A 15,059-nucleotide genomic window follows, 5' to 3' on the forward strand; every position below is an offset into this window, starting at 1 on the left:
CTTTGAAAAATATATATTGGGCTACATTGGGCTATATATATGTTGGAGCCCAAATGTAGCCCAATGTAGCCCAATGTAGCCCAATGTAGCCCAAAGATGGCCACCAGAGACAAAAAAAACAAATGTAGCCCAAATATCAGCCAGATGTAGCCCAACTATAGCCCAATGACAGAATGTCCCAGAGTGTTCTAAAGAACAACTAGAGTGCTAACAGTCCTACTTATTACAAAGGTATGGCACACCTGAAGCCATCTTGATTGGAATAAAGTGGTAACTCTTAAAACATTTAATTTAAAAGGGAACAAAATGAGGGGGTTCATTTTGCCATAGAAAGTATGATTAGCGAATATATGACGAAATCCCACATACCATCAGTCCGCAAAAAAAATCCCGCATGTACTATTAGGCCGCAAATTAAAATAACGAAAACTTTTAGAACGAATATGCCTTTAGCATACACTAAACAACTAAACTACCCTAAACCCTAAAACACTACCCCCAGCATGACCCTACACTACACAAACAGTACAACACTACCCTAAACCCTAAAACACTACCCCCAGCATGACCCTACACTACACAAACACTACAACACTACCCTAAACCCTAAAACACTACCCCCAGCATGACCCTACACTACGCAAACACTACAACACTACCCAAAACCCTAAAACACTACACCCCAGCATGACCCTACACTACGCAAACACTACAACACTACCCTAAACCCTAAAACACTACCCCCAGCATGACCCTACACTACACAAACACTACAACACAACCCTAAACCCTAAAACACTACCCCCAGCATGACCCTACACTACGCAAACACTACAACACTACCCTAAACCCTAAAACACTACCCTCAGCATGACCCTACACTACGCAAACACTACAAACACTACAACACTACCCAAAACCCTAAAACACTACACCCCAGCATGACCCTACACTACGCAAACACTACAACACTACCCTAAACCCTAAAACACTACCCCCAGCATGACCCTACACTACGCAAACACTACAACACAACCCTAAACCCTAAAACACTACCCCCAGCATGACCCTACACTACGCAAACACTACAACACAACCCTAAACCCTAAAACACTACCCCCAGCATGACCCTACACTACGCAAACACTACAACACTACCCTAAACCCTAAAACACTACCCCCAGCATGACCCTACACTACGCAAACACTACAAACACTACAACACTACCCAAAACCCTAAAACACTACACCCCAGCATGACCCTACACTACGCAAACACTACAACACTACCCTAAACCCTACAACACTACCCCCAGCATGACCCTACACTACGCAAACACTACAACACAACCCTAAACCCTAACACACTACCCCCAGCATGACCCTACACTACGCAAACACTACAACACTACCCTAAACCCTAAAACACTACCCCCAGCATGACCCTACACTACGCAAACACTACAACACTACCCAAAACCCTAAAACACTACACCCCAGCATGACCCTACACTACGCAAACACTACAACACTACCCTAAACCCTAAAACACTACCCCCAACATGACCCTACACTACGCAAACACTACAACACTACCCTGTGACAGCGCTCCGGTTAGCGCCCCGGTTCGCGTACCTGACGCGTAACGGAACTTCGCGAAGCGTAGCTGATTGGCTCTCCGGTGTCTGTCAACATTCTAAACAGTCCGGAGCGGCCGCCATCTTGTCTCTCGGTACGATCGAGAGACAAGATGTGGTGAAAAACGAAGGGGGAAATGAAGGAAAGGGGGCAAGGTAGACCACTCCTGACCCCCTAGGATTGATGAGGGGGATATTAAAGTGCCCCGCGGGGCAAAAAATAATTTTTTTTTTTTTTTTTGCGATTTTACGCCGTAGAGGCTTGTCCCGGTACGCGAACCGGGCAGCTCACCGGGCAGCTCACCGGGCAGCTAACCGGGCAGCTAACCGGCAGCGTAGCTGTCAACATTGTAAACAGTCCGGAGCGGCCGCCATCTTGTCTCTCGGTAGGTTCGAGAGACAAGATGTGGTGAAAAAAGAAGGGGGAAATGAAGGAAAGGGGGCAAGGTAAACCCCTCCTGACCCCCTAGGATTGATGAGGGGGATATTAAAGTCCCCCGCGATTTTTCGCGGTAGAGGCGCTTCCCGGTACGCGAACCGGGCAGCTAACCGGCAGCGTAAAGGGAGTCCGCCATCTTGTGTTTTTGGAGCGTCCGGTTCGCGTACCGGGTAGCGTCCCGGTAAGCGTAACAAGGGGAAAACCAAGAGAAACAGTAAAAAAAAAATTAAGGGAATAGATTTCCAGCAAACTTGGCAAAATTGTAGGGACTGTTTGTTTGATGTGCCTTTGCAAGGCCTCAAGATATGTGCACGTGTGGATTTTGTCTAATTAAGGTTAATAAAAATATATATATCTGTAAGCGTGCTCCGGCACGCTTACGTTACGGGTTTTGTTTGCGCTGCAGAGCCGATACGTCACGGTTATGCGACGCGTCATGAGGCGTCTCACGTGGCTACGTGATACGTCACGTAATAAAGAATATATTTTACAGCTATAGATATTAGCTTTTAAAAAACCAATGAAATTCACTGAAAAAACCATAGGTTATAGACCATATATAGTTAGGAATTTGCATTTACAAAACCTTGAAAATTCACTGAAAAAACCATAGGTTAGAGACCATATATAGTTAGCTGGACATTTTATTGACATAAAACCAATGAAATTCCATATATAGTTAGTTGCACTAACTATATATCGCGCACCCGCAATCCACTGCTGATGATGTCACATATTACATCATTCATGACATGGTCAGTGACATCACTGATGACATCACTGATGACATCTCAAATGACATCGCTGATGACATCACTGATGACATCTCAAATGACATCACTGATGACATCATGACACAACAATACCAGTCACTACATACGCACTCACTGATTCCTACGTCTACACACACATTCACTCATTCACCCATACAATCACTCATACATACAGTCACTCATTATTACAACACTATCATATGCACTCATACACCTAGTCAGTCCTGTGAAGAATCAATCACACTTCGATTTCCTCATCTATACAGTTAAACACAGAACACCATACTTTTCACACATATACTAACACATACTTACTCTCTTATACAATCACTGATACAAGTACACATTGATATGCACAGAGTCACACACCTCCCAGCCAGCCACACACACACTCAGTCTTCCATACATCCACTCATTCTTCAATATGTAAAACATATTTAAACTTTACAAAAACACACAGACACTAGATGATGTCATCAGTGATGTCATTTGAGATGTCATCAGTGATGTCATCAGTGATGTCATTTGAGATATCATCAGTGATGTCATCAGTGATGTCACTGACCATGTCATGAATGATGTAATATGTGACATCATCAGCAGTGGATTGCGGGTGCGCGATATATAGTTAGTGCAACTAACTATATATGGAATTTCATTGGTTTTATGTCAATAAAATGTCCAGCTAACTATATATGGTCTCTAACCTATGGTTTTTTCAGTGAATATATATATATATACACATACATACATGCATACATACATACATACATACATACATACATACTCACTCACTTCCTGAGCCACTTGCCCTCAGCATGCATCTCTCTCTCCCATGTATACCAGGTTGGACCGGGTGAAAGAAAAGAGAGCCATAATGTAAAGTTAGTAATATTGTAAGATGATATTTTGGAGCCAAAACGGTTATTCTACTAAATGTCCCAAGCTTCTGTTTTGGCTGGTATTAGTGATATTACTGAATACCCATTAGATTAAGTAAAAGATGTTACAAAATATTTTAAAACAAAGTCTTGGGTTACATTTTATTGCTTTGAGAAACTTCAGTTTGTTGGAATGGCTTTAATTTTGGACTGCGAGGAAAGCATTTGAATTAAGAATTGCATTAAGAGTGCACATTCTTTCCCATTATTTGAGGTAACCATTTCTGATGGTCACATTTTACTACAGACTCCTCACCTTATGAATCCTTTTCAGGCACCAGATCTGGAAGATGCCAGCTAGTTGTGCCGCCTTACTCCGTACGTGACTGCTGTACATCCTTCAAATGTGATGGAGCCATGCATGATGACACTCTGTGACTGGATTTCAGCTCCATTTTTCTGTTCCCTTTAGCATGTATCCTGAGCTCCTGTCATTAAAAAGTCTATTTTAGGGTACTGTTCCTTTTTCCAGGGTCATTTCACCCTCCAGACGAACAAGTTTAAGTAGTTTTATACTTGTTTCTGGTATCAAGGTCTCTAATATGACTTAGGTTCCTGTGTAGCCATGCTCATTCCAAAGACATCAAGGAGAGTGAATCCAAGCATTTTGTGCCTGGAGACCATTTCCTTACTAGGTGCTCTTCATCACGTAAGTCCAGGAGAGAGCAGTCCAAAGACTCTGCCACAAAAAAAAACACACGTCACACTCCGGAATTGCTGTATAATCCTGCACCACAGGTATCACTCCCATTCCAAGGACTTGTCCAAATGTTGGCTATGTCTATCTTTGGCCTTACTGTCTTCCTCGCCAGCACTGGTGACCATACTTTGAGAGAATCACCTTTAAACTCTTTTTACACATGCCTACAAAGCCCTCCACAACACCGGACCTGCGTATCTCAACCACCTCCTTCTACACCCCCACTAGACATCTCTGCTCTGCCCGACTGGCCTTAGGCACTATCCTACGGATCTGCAAGAGCTCGTCCGGAGGAAGATCCTTCTCCTACCTTGCTGCGAAGACCTGGAACTCGCCACCTCTACATCTCAGGCAACCACCTTCACTGCCTCCATTCAATTCAATTTCAAAAGCTTTATTCGAATTGTGTAAACAAATTCATAAAAGCATGCACAATAAAATCACAATTTAAAAATCATATCATTTACACTCATAATTAAAACACTAATTATACTGTACAATTGAGAGTTATTAAAAACATTTAAAAATACAGAGAGTACATTCAAACTATTTAAGAGGTTAAAACTAATACATTGGTACAAACTAGGGCTAATCAATTATAATGGACCTTCTCAGTCTAAGTATTGCTCTCAGGTACAGGGTTACAGTACTTATAGTATAGTGATCATCCAATGTTATTAACTTGTTATATGCTTCTCTTGATTTTCTTAGACCCCAAGATAAGAATAGAGGTCTCAGAATTTGCCGGATGACTATAGAGGGTGCAGAAAAGGGTACAGTGAATATTCAATTGAAATGACAGCTCATTACAGGGACAAATTGGGATGGGTTTTCCTTTTACTACTGGGTAATCATAATATTGTTCTGTGAGAAAGGAACCCACATCGTTAATATATAAATTCAAAAGCAGGGGAGCGAGAATGCACCCCTGCCTTACTCCTCTATGAATAGGAAAAAAGTCTGAGCATTCCCCTCTTCTGCCATATCTTACGCGTGCACCAGCCCCGGAGTAAAGTTCTCTAATAAAGGCAAGTATCCTATTATCCAGCCCAATGTCCATTAGAGTTTGCCACAAGGTCATGCCTTACGCAATCGAACGCAGAACTAAGGTCTACAAATGTTACATATAGATTTTTTTTTGTGGCATGTATATATTTAGAAGTTATTAGAGAAAGATTTAAGCCTTGCTCTATTGTCCGTCTCCCTCTCCAGAACCCGTATTGTAGGGTGGATAAAACATCATGCTCCTCTAGCCAATCCTGTATACGGGCAAGAATGATCCTGCCCGCTATCTTCATGAGGCCATCTAAAAGCGAGATGGGCCGATAGCAGACAGGATCATGCCTCAATTCAGGAAGGACCACAAGACCTGGCCCTTCGACTGAACTGCTGAACCCCTAGGACATTGAGACAGGTGATTAGCCATGCTCTAAAAGAACCCTGATTGATTGATTGATTGAGAGTCTGACGATGTTGGCCAAATTGCAGCAAGTGGCGACCTTCACTTGGACCATGCTCCAGTATGCTGCTCCACCTCCCAGTGGTGCACCTGCTTGCCCCATGGAGCCTTCAGGACCTTCAGCCGTTTCTCTGTCAATGGCATTGATGTCATTCATTATCATTCAGAACTGTCCAAATGCCATTTTGGAGCTGAGTGCAACTACTAGGTGCTATGGCAGGGTTGCTGGTACCATGCTGAACACCGCTGGTTCCTGTTCTGTTGACAGCTCCTTGCTCCTTTCAGATGCTGTTCATTTTGACCCTGGTAAAAGAGCAGTTCTGTGCTTCTTTTGAGTATGACCCTCTCTGTGCTTTGCTGTATGTTCCACATTTCACCAGCATTGATCATTGATGCCCTTTTCTGCTTTTAACATCCAGAAGATGCCCACCTCCCACTGAAGTTGCCAGTAGGGAGGTGGGTAATCTCCCTTTCCTCGCACTTAACTGGTGACGGTTTCTACCTTGATTTCTATAATGCCTGTGGGCGGAACATGTTTCCTGAACTTGAACTGGAGGGTCTTTCTTGCACCTTACTGAAGAGGTTGTCATATTTACATTATGTGCAAGGGTGCTAAAGTACTGGAACTTTCACTTCTGGTCAAGGATTCCAGGGTCAACTCAGCATAGAAATATTATATTGCCCTTTTAAATAGCATCTAAAGCAATTACATTATATATATGTAAACTGTTTATATTTGTACATATTTCTACTATGAAAATGAATTCAGTTGTTACCCGGTCTGTCCCATTTCCTCCCCCTCTTCACTATAGTAGCCCCCTCTGGGCCCCCTGTATTTCATCCACACTCCCCGTATCTTTTGATGTTTTAGAGGGTACCCTTGAGCCTTGTAGATTTGTCTCTCCATTATTCTCCAGTGTTTTATACCTTCCTCTAATCTTGACCTGATCTTGAGTATGGAGGGTAAATAACATTTTCATTTTTGTGTCATGTAGAGCTTGGTACTACCTGGCAGACATGTGAGTTCTGGCCTAACCACTTCTAGACATGAAGCAATTAGTAATACATTTGTCTTATATTGTGGAACTGGTTATATCTGTTGCTGATAATGCAAACCTGAACCATCGTGACCCATGGTCAAAAACTAAACAGTTGTGCTCTTCCCATAAACCCTCAAGGCCACACAGAAGGTGTGAAATTTTGTATTCAAATTTTACATTCTGTATAGGCCTCTCTGGATCTGAGCTTTTGTATCTAGAAAGGAGGTATTAAAGTATGTTTTTAACTTCGTTTCCAGAGGAATATTTATTCATATAGTCTGTAGGAAAAGGTCTCTAGTTTTGTAATGAACTAGGTGAATTGGATGTTGACCAGTTCCTAAGTTGGAGGAAGGGAATACCTTTCATATCAGTGTAATTATATCTGAAAGAGACACGTTAGTGATAGATTCCTTACCTTAGAATATCCCCAGGCGTCAGACTGGATCCGGAAAATTTTGCGTAGCAATACCCCTGCGCGCCGGCAGGCGTTGTCCGCGGCTCCGCGTCCGTCGTCGGCGTCGTTAGCGCCGGAATGACGTCGTCGGAGTACTTATACGACGCCCTCGCGAACGGACGTCAGTTCTGATACACAGCTTTTCCGCGCCAGATACGCAGAGCCATGATAGAACCAACACTGGTGCCATGAAACTAGGGTCCTGAAAAGGGATGACCTTAACCCTAGATACCGGTTCGCAGAACGGAGAGGATGGGTGGGTCGGTAAGGAATCTATCACTAACTAATGTCTCTTACAGCTATATCGTTACACTAGTAGTAACTTGTGCATCTGAAAGAGACACGTTAGTGATAGATTCCTTACCTTAGAATAGATACCCCAGCAATACCAACCGCGGTGGTGGGTCTGCGAACCAATAATCACACCAGAAAGTCCTGGAGGACGGAACGGCCAAAGAAGCCATCCCTCCGGACTTGGCTGTCCAGGCAGTAGTGGCTCGCAAACGTGTGCAGCGAGGCCCACGTAGCTGCCTGGCAAATGTCCTGCAAGGGCACACCTCGGCCCAGGGCAGTGGTAGTCGCCATGGCCCGAGTGGAATGAGCCCTCATTCCAACAAGGGGCTCCTTCTTAGCCAAGGACTAACACGCCTGGACACACAAGATGATCCACCGAGAGATGGTCCGCTTGTGCACTGCCTTTCCCTTCTTAGCGCCCACGTAACCAACAAAGAGTTGGTCATCCACCCGGAACTGGCGTGTGCGATCCAGGTAGTAAGAGAGCGCACGTTTTGGGTCCAGACGGTGGAGCGTCTCTTCCTCTTTCGAGGGATGCGGAGGCGAAAAGAAGGTGGGCAAGGTAATGGACTGCCCGATGTGGAAGGCCGTGACAACCATGGGCAGGAAAGAGGGCCTTGTCCGCAACACAACCTTGTCCGGATGGACAGAGAGGAAAGGAGGTGTGGAAGAAAGAGCCTGGAGCTCACTCACTCTCCTGGCAGAGGTGATGGCAACCAAGAAAGCAGTCTTCAAAGTAAGAAGACGGAGAGGACAGTGATGGAGCGGCTCGAAGGGAGCCCACAATAGGTAAGTAAGAACAAGGTTCAAGTCCCACTGGGTCATCACGAAAGGAACAGGAGGGAACATGTTTTCCGCGCCAGCTAGCGCAGATCTGGAAAAGCTTACCCCTTAGTCTTTTTTGACTAAACTTTTAGATCTTTTTGATCATTTCTCTACTAGAGTCTTCGACTCCGACGGTGCCGGTAGGGATGCCCGGGTTTAAACCCTGTTCCAAATGCGACCGACCGAGGTCGGTTACCGACCCCCATCGCCGGTGTCTGAAGTATTTAGGCCTCGACCACGACGACAGCACCTGCTCCGACTGCCGGGCCCTGACGTCTAAAGCTAGGCGGGAGCAGTCCCGCAAGCGACTTGAGCTCCGGCAGTCAGCCCCGCGCCGCTCCAGGTCCCGGTCCCACGGAAGGTCGAGGGACCGGTCGCGGGGTCGGAGCCCTCGCAGCTCCGGGAGTGGACATCGGTCATCAGGATCCAAGTCCTCAGGTAAGAGGCATGAGAGGTTGGAGAGACTTCATCGTTCCTCCGACCCACCCCTCGCGCGACGCGGCAGGGGGTTCCGGGGAATACCACCCACGTGGCTCCAACGGAGTCGCGGACGTCGCCGCCTGCCCCACACCTTCGGGTCCCTGGGCATGACGCGACGCCAGAGGAGGTCGAGCAGTACCTCATTGCCATGAGGTCCCTCCCTCCTCAGCCGGGGTCCGTGGCGCCTCCGGGCCCAACGGCCCCGGCTGGAGGGCCTAGCGGGTCGGGTGCTTCGGCCCCGGCTCCGCCGGCGACTTTGGTCCTGGCGCCGCAGGCCGCCACTGGATCCGGTTCCGGATCCGGGTCATCGCCGGTCGACGTCACGACCTCACGGGCGCCGGCCCTGCGGATGTTGCCCCCGCGCCTGCTATGGACGCCGTCCCCGATCCTACCCTCTGTCCGGTTCCGGCGCCGGAGCGGCGCCGCTCTCAACGTCGTTTGACGATTTCTATTTCCACAAACCGGCCCCATCTGTTGACCCTGAAATGCAGGAGATGGGTGACGAGGGAGATTGGAAGGGGTCTGTGGACCCTCTGGCACAGGAGTGCCAGTCTCAACAGGACTGGACATATGAGCTTGGGGAGGCCAGTGGACTTGACACTTCGCCAGACACTGGATTTGTCTCCCCTCCCACCGTGGCTACGGAGGAGGGGGCTGCTTACAGTGTAGTGTTGACGTGGGCGGCCAAGGCCTTACACCTTGAGCTCCCCGTCGCGGCCGTGAGGCCTAACCTCCTCACTGAGGTCCTTAAATCTCAGGCAGGCTCCACTGAGCCTCTGCTGCCGTTTAATGAGGCCTTGTGTGACGTTCTTGTGGGCACTTGGTCCAAGCCCGCCACAGGTCTGCCTGTGGATAGGAACGTGGCCAGACGATACTGCCCGGCCCCGGGCGACCCTTGCTTTTTGTCCACACATCCCACCCCCGAGAGCCTGGTCATCCAGGCCTCCACTTCCCAGACCGCATTCCCGGCGTCTCCGCCCGATCGGGAATCCAAGAGGTATGAACAATTCGGGAAGAAGGTGTTCTCGTCCCTGAGTTTGGGACTGCGGTCAGTCAATACCGAATGCCTCTTGGGCCGCTTTACCCACATCCTGTGGGACACGGTCGCGGACGTGCTGCCACAATGTTCGGAGGAGGTCCGGGCAAAACTCACCCAAGCTCTTGCGGAGGGTCGAGATGCAGTGCGATATTCCATCCGGTGTGGGCTGGATACCACGGACTCACTGGGCAGGGCGATGGCAACGACGGTGGCGGTTCGACGCCACGCCTGGTTGAGGTCCGCCAACTTTTCGGCCGATGTCCAGGCCACTCTTCTGGACATGCCGTTCGATGGGCGTCGCCTTTTTGGCGACAAGGCAGACCATGCGCTTGAGCGTTTTAAGGACTCCAGGGCTACGGCCAAGTCCTTGGGCCTCTCGGGCCCCACGCCAGCAATCGGGTGCCTTTCGCTCCTTTCGTGGTCACGGAAGGGGCGCCCCCACACGTGCCGCCAGCCACGCACCGCAGAATGTTCAACAGCGTGGTGGCAGCCATGGAAACCGCCGTGGTGGCGGTCGGGGACAACGGCGAGGCCAGTCCACACCTTCCCCCGCAGCACCTGCCTCAAAACCTTCCTAGTCTGTGCTTTCAGGCCCATGTGACGCCAGTGGGGGGCAGGGTTCGCCATCACCTCTTCCACTGGCGCACTGTCACGTCGGACAGGTGGGTGCTGCAAATCGTCCAAAAGGGCTTCTCCCTCCCCTTCGAGACTACCCCTCCAGCCATGCCACCGCAATTCCACCGCGTGTCGGGGGATCACTTGCAACTTCTGCAAGAGGAAGTCACGGCCCTCTTGGCCAAGGGGGCCATCGAGCGCGTTCCTGGGCCAGAGGTAGGGTGTGGTTGTTACTCCCACTACTTTCTGGTACCCAAGAAGGGCAAAGGGGGCCTACGCCCTATCGTGGACCTACGGATCGTCAACGGCTTCCTCCGGAAGGAGAAGTTCAAGATGCTGACTTTGGCTCAGGTCTTAGCTGCCCTGGACCCTGGAGACTGGATGGTAGCATTGGACTTGCAGGACGCTTATTTTCACATCCCCGTCCTGCCGGCCCACCGGCGTTACCTGCTGTTCACAGTAGGCCACGAGCACTCTCAGTTTACCGTGCTCCCCTTCGGCCTTACCAGCGCCCCACGGGTATTCACAAAAGTGATGGCGGTGGTCGCAGCTCATCTGCGCAGGTTAGGGGTGTCAGTCTTTCCCTACCTCGACGTCTGGTTGTTGAAGGCGGGCTCGCCCCAGACAGTCGTCAGCCACCTCCAGACTACGGCAGACCTCCTGCACCTGCTGGGGTTCTCCATCAACGTGCCGAAGTCACACCTGTGTCCCTCTCAGAAGCTCCTCTTCATCGGAGCGGTTCTGGACTCTGCGCAGTTTCGGGTTTATCCTCCCGAACAGCAGGTTTGGGATATTCAGGCTCTGATTCCGATCTTTCAGCCTTTATCCCGAGTCTCGGTCAGGTTGACGCTGCGGCTTCTGGGGTTGATGGCCTCTGCATCCTTCTGGTGCATCATGCCCGGTGGCGGATGCGGGCTCTACAGTGCGACCTGAAGTTTCAGTGGGCCCAGCATCAGGGCAACTTGTCCGACCATGTCTTGATCTCGGAGGGCACTGCAAGGCAGTTGCAGTGGTGGCTCACGGACCGCGATTGGGTCAGTGGCAGATCCCTCTCCCTAACCCACCCGGAGCACGTGGTTGTGACGGACGCGTCCCTCCTGGGCTGGGGGGGCCACATTGGAGAGGCAGAGATCAGAGGCATCTGGTCTCTGGCAGAGTCCCAGCTCCACATCAACCTTCTGGAGCTGCAGGCGATCTGACTCGCACTGAAAGCATTCCTCCCCTCTGTCCGGGGGAGTGTAGTGCAGGTGTTCACGGACAACACCACCGCCATGTGGTACTGCAAAAAACAGGGCGGGGTGGGGTCGTGGACCCTATGCCAGGAGGTTCTGCGCCTCTGGCAGTGGCTGGAACATCAGGGCGTGACTCTGGTGGTTCAACACCTGGCAGGTTCTCTGAACGCCAGGGCGGACGAACTCCGCCGTCGGTGCATGATGGATCACAAATGGCGTCTGAACTTGGACGTGGCGCAAGGTCTCTTTCAGCAGTGGGGAGAGCCTTGGTTAGATCTATTCGCCACAGAAGAGAACGCGCAATGTCATCAGTTCTGCGAGTTGGAATTTCCAAGGCGGCACTCGCTCGGAGACACTTTTCGTCGCGAGTGGAGTTGCGGTCGATTGTACGCCTTTCCACCTATACCACTTCTGCCCAGAGTGCTGAAGAAGATCAGGCGCGACCGGGCCCAGGTTATACTTGTGGCTCCGGACTGGGCACGAAGATACTGGTATCCCGAGCTACTCAGCATGTCAGTCGATCCCCCGATTCGTCTGCCTCTTCGGGAGGACCTTCTGTCGCAGCAGCAGGGGACAGTCCTCCACCCGAACCTGTCCAGTCTCCACCTACAAGCTTGGAGATTGAGCAGCGACAGTTTAGGCCATTTGACTTGCCTCCTGAAGTCTGTAATGTCATTGTGGCAGCCAGGCGTCCCTCCACAAAGTCGGTATACGCCTGCAGGTGGAACAGATTTGTGGCATGGTGCACAGCAAAGGCTGTGGATCCACTCTCTGCACCCCTTTCTGAGGTTCTCCTCTTCCTTCTTTCTCTTGCCCAGCAGGGCTCTGCTCTGGGCACTATCAAGGGGTACCTTTCTGCCCTTTCCGCCTTCTTAAGGCTACCTGATCAGCCTTCCTTGTTCAAGTCCCCAATTGTAAATAGGTTTTTGAAGGGCATCACACACATGTTCCTTCCTTCTCCTTTCGTGATGCCCCAGTGGGACTTGAACCTTGTTCTTACTTATCTATTGTGTGCTCCCTTCGAGCCGCTCCATAACTGTCCTCTCCGTCTTCTTACTTTGAAGACTGCTTTCCTGGTTGCCATCACCTCTGCCAGGAGAGTCAGTGAGCTCCGGGCTCTTTCTTCCACACCACCTTTCCGCTCTGTCCATCCAGACAAGGTTGTGTTGCGGACAAGACCCTCTTTCCTGCCCAAGGTTGTCACGGCCTTCCACATCGGGCAGTCCATTACCTTGCCCACCTTCTTTCCGCCTCCGCATCCCTCGAAAGAGGAAGAGAGGCTCTACCGTCTGGACCCAAAACGTGCGCTCTCTTACTACCTGGATCGCACACGCCAGTTCAGGGTGGGTGGCCAACTCTTTGTTGGTTACGTGGGCGCTAAGAAGGGAAAGGCAGTGCACAAGCGGACCATCTCTCGGTGGATCATCTTGTGTATCCAGGCGTGTTACTCCTTGGCTAAGAAGGAGCCCCCTGTTGGATTGAGGGCTCATTCCACTCGGGCCATGGCGACTACCACAGCCCTGGGCCGAGGTGTGCCCTTGCAGGACATTTGCCAGGCAGCTACGTGGGCCTCGCTGCACACGTTTGCGAGACACTCCTGCCTGGACAGCCAAGTCCGGAGGGATGGCTTCTTTGGCCGTTCCGTCCTCCAGGACTTCCTGGTGTGATTATTGGTTCGCAGACCCACCACCGGGGTTGGTATTGCTGGGGTATCTATTCTAAGGTAAGGAATCTATCACTAACGTGTCTCTTTCAGATGCACAAGTTACTACTTGTGTAACAATATATCTGTAAGAGACATTAGTTAGTGATAGATTCCTTACCGACCCACCCATCCTCCCCGTTCTGCGAATTGATATCTAGGGTTAAGGTCATCCCTTTTCAGGGCCCTAGTTTCATGGCACCAGTGTTGGTTCTATCATGGCTCTGCGTATCTGGCGCGGAAAAGCTGTGTATCAGAACTGACGTCAGCGCGCGAGGGCGGCGTCTAAGTACTCTGACGATGTCATTCCCGTGCTAACGACGCCGGACGCGGAGCCGCAGATGACGCCTGCCGGCGCGCAGGGGCATTGCTACGGAAAATTTTCCGGATCCAGTCTGACGCCTGGGGATATTCTAAGGTAAGGAATCTATCACTAACTAATGTCTCTTACAGATATATCGTTACACAAGTAGTAACTTGTGCATTAGGGGTAGTCCAAGTAGGACACAGGTTCCTAGAAAAGAGAAAATATCTGGCCTTCCGCACACTTTTTCCTCTCTTTAATATGACCAGGAGATGACCTAGATACTTACCCTACCCTTTCTTTCTCACTCCAAACCCCACTTTCATGCAAAGGGTAGAAAAAGGCTACCATTAGGGAGCTCCTGGTGCGTCTTGCACACCCTTTCCCCTTTTGTCTCTGTCCTAAATACTGTGCACATAGATGACAGCCTGTCTGACCCCTTCACTCTGCTGGATCCTAAAATCATTTTCTATAAGAGGCTGATATGTTTGGCTCTGTCCACATGCATAACCCTGATTGGCCCCAAAAGGTGGACAAACACTTTCTGACTCTAGCCTGTTTAAATGTTTGCTTCACCCTCTCCTTCCTTTGTAACATGTCAGTCATCCAAAGGTCTTGTGAAAAGAGGACCTGCCTTCTTTTCAGTATTCTGGGACTGCGGCGACTGGGTGGTCTCCCACCACAACTGTTAGCTGCTGTTTTACCCAACAGCGAGTCTGCACTGATAAAGGAGATGCATGGTTTCTCTCCTCCTCTGCGATGGCACTATGAGGATAGGTGACTCATCCTGGTATTGGCTCCCGGGTGGCCAAGAATTGTAGGAGATATATATTGGTAGTCTGGCATTACACCCATTGCTGTCCATAGTATACCCAGCTTGTTATGTTTGGAAGAAAATTATTGGTATTTGATAACAAATTGAGATGATGCTGTCCCACTCTTGGGTAATGAGCCTTGTTACAGCCTTTGAGAAGAAGGTTGAGACTACTGCACTCCAGAAATATTAGAGGCAAGTAATGTTTCCTTGTGTACAGCAAAGACCAGCAGATCTTATGAACTGAGCCTTCTAAATTTTGATATGAGTATTCAATTGTTTCACTGACTTTATTACATGACAATAAAAGC

General features: G+C 49.5%; 1 protein-coding gene across 2 annotated transcripts in view; it reads left to right on the forward strand.

Annotated features, from left to right (window-relative positions):
• The window catches only part of HPS5 (HPS5 biogenesis of lysosomal organelles complex 2 subunit 2), a 594,029-nt gene that overhangs the window by 271,797 nt on the left and 307,173 nt on the right, over positions 1 to 15,059 (forward strand). The window lies entirely within an intron of this gene.

The sequence above is a fragment of the Lissotriton helveticus genome, chromosome 3_1 (assembly GCF_964261635.1).
Source record: "Lissotriton helveticus chromosome 3_1, aLisHel1.1, whole genome shotgun sequence".
NCBI classification, from domain to species: domain Eukaryota; kingdom Metazoa; phylum Chordata; class Amphibia; order Caudata; family Salamandridae; genus Lissotriton; species Lissotriton helveticus.